Below are 6,494 nucleotides of genomic sequence, written 5' to 3' on the forward strand. Positions count from 1 at the left end.
AGCGCAGGCTCTGAGGAGCACTTTGACACCCACCAGGGCTCTGCCTCGGCCTTCTGGGAGTTGCAAAAGCCCCGTTTGGTGTGAAGCGGCTGGTTTCAGCCGCGTGTGACTCTCGATAGCACAGCTGGCCGAGCTCGCTGCGGCAGAACCGTCAGGAACCGCCACGAGTCAGGAGTGGAGATTTAATATTGCCAATATGTGCATCCATCGCTGCTTAGTTTTATCGGTTTGGGCTGCCACGGGCTCTGGCTGCATAAAGCTCTGGGAAAGCACAGCAGGAGCTGCTGTCTCTGCCCTCCCTGCGGCACGACCCTGGAGCGCTGCCGGGCACGTGAGAGCTGCGGAATGACGCTGGCATCGCTCAGCGAAACTCGCCCGAGGACTATTCAAATGAAAGCCATTCCCCTCTTCGAGCAGAGATGTTTGCCAGCACCCGGTGCAGCAGTGGGAGGAACATGTAGGTGGAAACTATTTGGAAGTGGCAAAATTTGTGGACATTAATAAGAGACTTTGGCCCATTGTGATAGCGTGTTTAATAAAACACGGCGGCTTCCCGGTGACACCGTGCCCTGCCAAGCCCCGGCAGCTCACGCTGTTTAACCAGTTCCCCCCCGGCTCTTGCACCATCTCGTGAGAAAGAACCCCGGGCGTGCACAGCCGGCACACCCCGGGGCTGCACAGCCTCAGCACGGAATCAGCGACTCATGGAATGGGCTGCCTTGGAAGGGACCTTGGAGTGTATCCAGATCCAACGCCCTGCCATGGGCAGGGATGCCTTCCACTAGACCAGGCTGCTCCAAGCCCTGTCCAGCCTGGCCTTGAACACATGTAGGGATGGGAATCCCCAAAGAGCCATTTCAGAGGTGACATCCCGGCAGGGGATGGCGAGGGGTGACCCAGGCTTTGGAGGGGCAGGGAGGATGAGGAGTGGCTTCTTCTCCTGCTGCTGGCGATGTCTGGTGGATGCTGTGCACAATGGGATCTGATCACATCCCTCCTGCCTCACATCAAACAGTGAGTCAGCGCTGGAGCCCCATCAGATGTCTCTGCCTCGGCTTTCAGATCTGGGAAGCAGAGAGGATGGTGCTCGGTGAGTATGCAAAGCAAGGAAAGCAGGGTGCCTTCAGATCTGCCACTTGGAAAATACCACGTTATTTATTTTCCACTGGCACCCACGTACCCCAGCAGGAATCAACACCACCGAGGCTCCCAGTCTGGGGAGATGTTGTTCTTTCGGGGGATGCAGGTAACAACAGCTACAGGGCCAAAATGCATCACGTCTGAGTCAAATATTAACACGGAGAATATTCTGAACTTGCTAATTGAGTTTAAAAAAATTACACACACACACCCTTAAAAAGAATAATAAAATAAAGCTGGAACAGGCAGAAGAAGAGCCTGGGAGTTCTTTCCTCCTGCAGTTCATGTCAGGACATGGATGAATTAAACCTTGACCTCTGAACTCCAGGCTTTGGGACAAGGTCTGTGTGACCTCCCTGGGTCAGGGGGACTTGGCTCAAGCTGCAAATGCCACCAGCACAGGGGTGAGCAGGGGCTGCTGTCAGGGCATGGGGCACAGGTGACAGTGGGGCAGGTCAGTGTGGGGAGCTGGGGGCTGAAATGCTGCCCAGGGAGGTGGTGGAGTCACCACATCTGGAAATGCTCAAGAGGTGTCTGGATGTGGCCATTGGGCACATGGTTGAGGGGTGGTGGTGGGACTGGATGATCCTATGGGATCAAACACCTCCTAGGAGAGCCTGGGATGTCCCATGGCTGGCTGCAGTTGTCTGGATTAACTGGGACTGCTTAAGGTGGGTGGATGGCTGTGTTGGGAGAGGAAAAGGGATTCCTGGCACTCGAACTCATCAGGAGTTAATGAACATTTGGCCCCTTGGAATAAGTGGGATGCAAAGAAAACGCAGGCAGAAGGGGAAGTGCAGGTGCACGAGGCCAGACAAGCCTTACACGAGATTGTTTCCTCGTCAGGCAGACTGAGAAAACCCTTGGCCAGGAATATCATTGAGCTCTGGGGCAGTCTGGAGCAGCCGTGGGAGAATGCAACCCGTCATTTGCTAAATAAGAAGCCAAACCTCCGAATCCAGATCCACCTCCTCCCAAACTCCCAGTCTGATCCCATGTGCATCACGAGCCAGATGTGGCTTGGGCATTACTCCTGCTGCAAATTCAGCTGAAATAAGCACAAACGGGAATTAAACGGAATAGGAAATATTCATGGTGGATTTGTGCCTAATCAAGATTGCACCCAGTTCTGCTGACTGTGTTCCTCCAGCACGGAGCAGGACCCTTCCTACATCCCTCCTGGACCCCTCTGTGCCACACAGAGCCCTGATCCCATCCCCCAGAACAGCACCTGCAGGGGAATGTGGGGTTTTAGGCAGAAAGCACAGCCCACCAGGACAGAGAGAAAGGCAAAGGACACCCAAGGCATCCCTAGGAGGAGGAGTATTTGACAGGAATGTCTCTCATAGTGCCCTTCCCTCTGTATCAGCAGGGATCTGGCTGAGAAGTCCTGGAGCAAACCACAACTGAGGGTGTTGCTGTCTTCCCCAAATACTTTCTCTAATGAGGTTTTTAAATAGTTTTGCTCCGCCTACACTGGCAGCCAGAGCACTTTCATCTCCAGGTGAATGGGAACCGAGGTGGGACTCAGCTGTCTGCCGGGAGGATCATTTCCATAGCGCAGCGAGGCGGGAGGCAGGGCAGGGAAGCTCTCCGGCTCCTCTGGGAGCTGATCCCGGCTCCAACATTCACCTGGCGCATCGGTGTTTGACATGCAAAGGCGCTCGGGCGGTGTGGGCTGGCAGGACGGGGGGGCAGCGCCGTTCCACCCCGGGCCGATGAGAACAACCCCGAGCCCGCAGCTACCCGCTGGAAAATGAGCTTTGCGAGCAGGACTCAATTTGTTACAACCTGCTCCGAGCAACCGCACAGCTCCCGTTCTTAGGTGGCAAAGATCACGTCTATCCCGGAGGCTTTCGGTGGGTGTGGAAGTTCTTTCCCCAGAAGCGCATCTCGCCCCCTTCTCCTCCCCTGCGCTGCCGCCGGAGCGCCGCTGACGTCGCCGGGGAGGCGAATGCTCGCCCACCTGCACAGCCGAGAGGAGCCCAGACTCCCAGAATCCCAGCATCACTGAGGCTGGAAAACACCTCCGAGACCATCGAGTCCAGCTTGTGACTGATCCCCGCCTTGTCCCCAGCCCGCAGCTCTGAGTGTCATGTTCAGGACTTGCCTGGACACCTGCAGGGATGGGGACTGCAAACCTCCCTGGGCAGTTCCAATGCCTGAGCACCCTTTCCATGGAGAAATTCCTCCTGCTGTCCAAGCTGAGCCTCCCCTTCCCAGCCTGGGGCTGTTCTCTCTCCTGCTGTCCCTGTTCCCTGGAGCACAGCCTGACCCCCCGGCTGTCCCCTCCTGGCAGGAGCTGTGCAGAGCCACAAGGTCCCCCTGAGCCTCCTTTTCTCAGGGCTGGCCTCTTTCCTCTGCAGGGCTGTCTCTCCCAGGGATCAGAAAATCATAGGATATCCTGACCTGGAAGGAACCCACAAGGATCCTCGAGTCCAGCTCCTGGCCCTGCCCAGACACCCCAATGACCACACCAGAGTGGAGTCCACACTGGCCTCACACACAGGGCTGTGGGGCAGAGTGTGGCCTCTGAGAGGTCACAGGGGGCTCTGAGCACTTCTTCTAAGGGAAAAGGAATCATTTCACCCCCACATATTCACATGGGCTATATCACAATGATCTGGGGAAATAGAAACGGCCACACAAGCTTCTTACAGCTGTCCCTTCTGATTTTATAAACTGCACGTCCCTATCATGGAAACAAGCCCCAGCCCTGGAGAGCTGTGAACATCTGCAGCTGCTGCCCAGATGTGGTTGCCCGGAGCCTGAGCAGAGGTTTCAGGGGAAAACCCCCGTCTGCCTCGCACGAAATGCCAAAACAGAGGACAGAGGTTTTGCTTTATAACCCTCGACCAAGGAGACATTAAGTGCCTTTGATCTCCAGATAGAAAAATGATCTTTTGATTTCAGATTATGAAAATGAGGAACCATCTGCTAAGAAACAGCTCTGGACCCACGTTTTATTGAGGCCAGATGGTGTCCAGGGTTCCTACGTATGAATTCAATTAGCTGCTTGTGTCTGCGTCAGTGAGTCTGGATCCACCCAGTCATGTTTTTGGAACAAATATTGTAATATTCCCATGGATCCTCCAGACAGTGGGAGGTGTTTCCTTCACTGTGAAGCTTTTGGGAAGTGGTGACTTTGTCTCGTTTTCATCATTTTCATCCCTGCTCTGCATTTCTAGTCCCTTGGTTCTCAAGGCTCAGGGCTTTCCCTAGATCTCTGAGCCAGCTGTGCCGAGTGAAGACATCCCTGGTTCCAGTTTGCCCAACAGGGCTGAGGTTTTGGCCCCTGGCAACCTCTCCCATCAACAACTCCTGCACTGGGACTGAGTTTGAGCATTATTTGGAATTTAACCCATTTCCAGCATAAGCCAGGCCTGCTCCAGTCCCCTTTCCATGGTGCTTACCGGGGTTTCCTCAGGGTTTAGCTCTGCCAGTCTGCAAGGCTGGCATGATGGAAGCCCTTCAGAGGATGCAGGATGTGGGAATGTCCAGCTGCCCCACCAGCCACCACCCCAGCACAGATGGATTTCCTGCCTGGACAGCCAGGCTCTGCAGAGCCCAATTAGCTCCACTCATCTTTCCAGTCTAATCATCTCCATGTCCCTGGTTGGTTTTTTACAAAGGTGTGGCTCAGCACCACACATTACCCTCAGCAAGCTGCATATTCGCACCAATTTCCCTCCCTGCAGTGTGGGAAGAGGGAAAATCCTGCTGTGGGAATGGGCTGGGCAGCAGCCCCAGGAGCAGCAGGCTGTGATTTGGGGCTGGAAGGGCCTCACTCACAGCCCACACCTTCCTCTGCATCCTGGGAACTCACCTGCCTTGCAAAATCTTCCTGAGCAGGAAGAATCCCTGGCAAAGGGACAGCATTTGTTGTTTTCTCTGGACTTTCTGGGGAGGGCAGGGGCTGTCAACTGCTGTTTATGGATAGGCTCTGGGCACAGGGTCTGCCACTGCCCATGGTGGCATCTCTTCTTTCAGGGCTCCTTCCATGAGCTGTTTGACTCTGGTTTTCCATCACAGGCAGTGCTGGGAGGTCCATGCTCTCTCTGCCTGCCTCTCCTGCCATGGAATCCTGGTCTGTCCAGGCATGCTGTGCCTGCTGTGCCTGGGAATCCCCAGGGCACCTTTCTGGGCAGCCTCTGCTCCTCACCCTGCACAGCTGTGATTACAGCCCTATTACCAAATTAGAGGATTATAAGCGTAATAACGCACAGCGAAACTACTAATTTCCAATGATTTCTCCTTTTAAAAAGAAAATGCAAGCCCTATAGCAGATGGGGTTTGCAATGAGCTCTGAAGGAGCAGGCATGAGGGAAGAGCTGCAGAGCAGAGGGATGAGAAAATGGAGCAGGTTCTCATTAGGGTGCAAGGTGTGTGATAATTACTTGAGGAAGCACGGGAGAAGGCAGGGCTGGGTTCATCCTGGATCCCACAGCCATTTCAGGCTCCTCATGTGCAGCTGCTGTGGGCCTGAAACGTGACTTGACAGCTCTGCCCAACCCAAGCATCCTTCACTCCTTCCTTCCCAGGAATTCTCGGGAATCCATACCCAATCCCACATGCCACTTGGGGTTTTTCCTTCCTGCTGGTGCTGAACTGCTTGATCAAGCAGTTATTGCTCCAAACCCAGGATTTAAGGCAGCTGGTCCAAGTTTGCCACCCCTCAACATGGATTAGTCAGCTTTACACCGTACTCATCACTGCTCCTTCAGCCTCCATTGACAATCTCACCCCCACCACATGTCCTGGTTTTCCAGCCTCACAGTCTGTGATATTCCAAGGACCCACCGAAGCTCCTTGGATCTGCTGGCAGATCCTTTGGGATTCCCTTCCTGCAGCAGGCAGCAGTTTTGGGCTCCCAAACCTCGACGCAGAACCTTCCAGAAGCACTAAATCCGCCCACCCGTCCCCATCTCCATCACACACTACCAACGTCACCCCTTGCAAACCACTTTGAGGAAGGTTAAGAGTTGGCTGGTTGAAGCCAAAGTTGTGACTAATATTTTTTGGGGAAAGTACTTTATGTCAAAACAAGTGAGAAGTGAAGCGGAGACATGTGGTACAGAGATGTGGGAAGGGATGGAGGGGCTTTTTGGTGCCAAATTTCCCAGTTCCCTGAAGGGAGAACCCAAATTGCCTTATTTCTTAATGTAGAATGAGACAGAGAAGGAAAACAGAGAAGGAAAACTTCCTTCTTTACTTCTTTTAGATCCTTGCGTTTCTAGAAAGCTGCTGAATCACGCCCTGTGACACAGAGTCATGGAAAAGGCTCCCCTGGCTCACGAATGACCACAGGCCAAGTCCCTGGTGGGCTGCAGGACCCCTCAGTGCCACCCCATCCT

At 54.2% G+C, this 6,494-nt stretch overlaps 1 long non-coding RNA gene across 1 annotated transcript; it reads right to left on the reverse strand.

Annotated features, from left to right (window-relative positions):
* Positions 1-515: 515 nt before the first annotated feature.
* Positions 516-3,345, reverse strand: LOC146431517 (uncharacterized). The gene is made up of 2 exons (XR_014854670.1): positions 2,091-3,345; positions 516-1,064 (listed from the first exon to the last, which is right to left on the reverse strand). It is a non-coding gene; the product is annotated as an uncharacterized LOC146431517 (long non-coding RNA).
* Between the last annotated feature and the right edge of the window lie 3,149 nt (positions 3,346-6,494).

This window comes from Lichenostomus cassidix, chromosome 12 (genome assembly GCF_008360975.1).
Source record: "Lichenostomus cassidix isolate B80296 chromosome 12, HeHo_3.0, whole genome shotgun sequence".
In the NCBI taxonomy this organism is placed as follows: Eukaryota; Metazoa; Chordata; class Aves; order Passeriformes; family Meliphagidae; genus Lichenostomus; species Lichenostomus cassidix.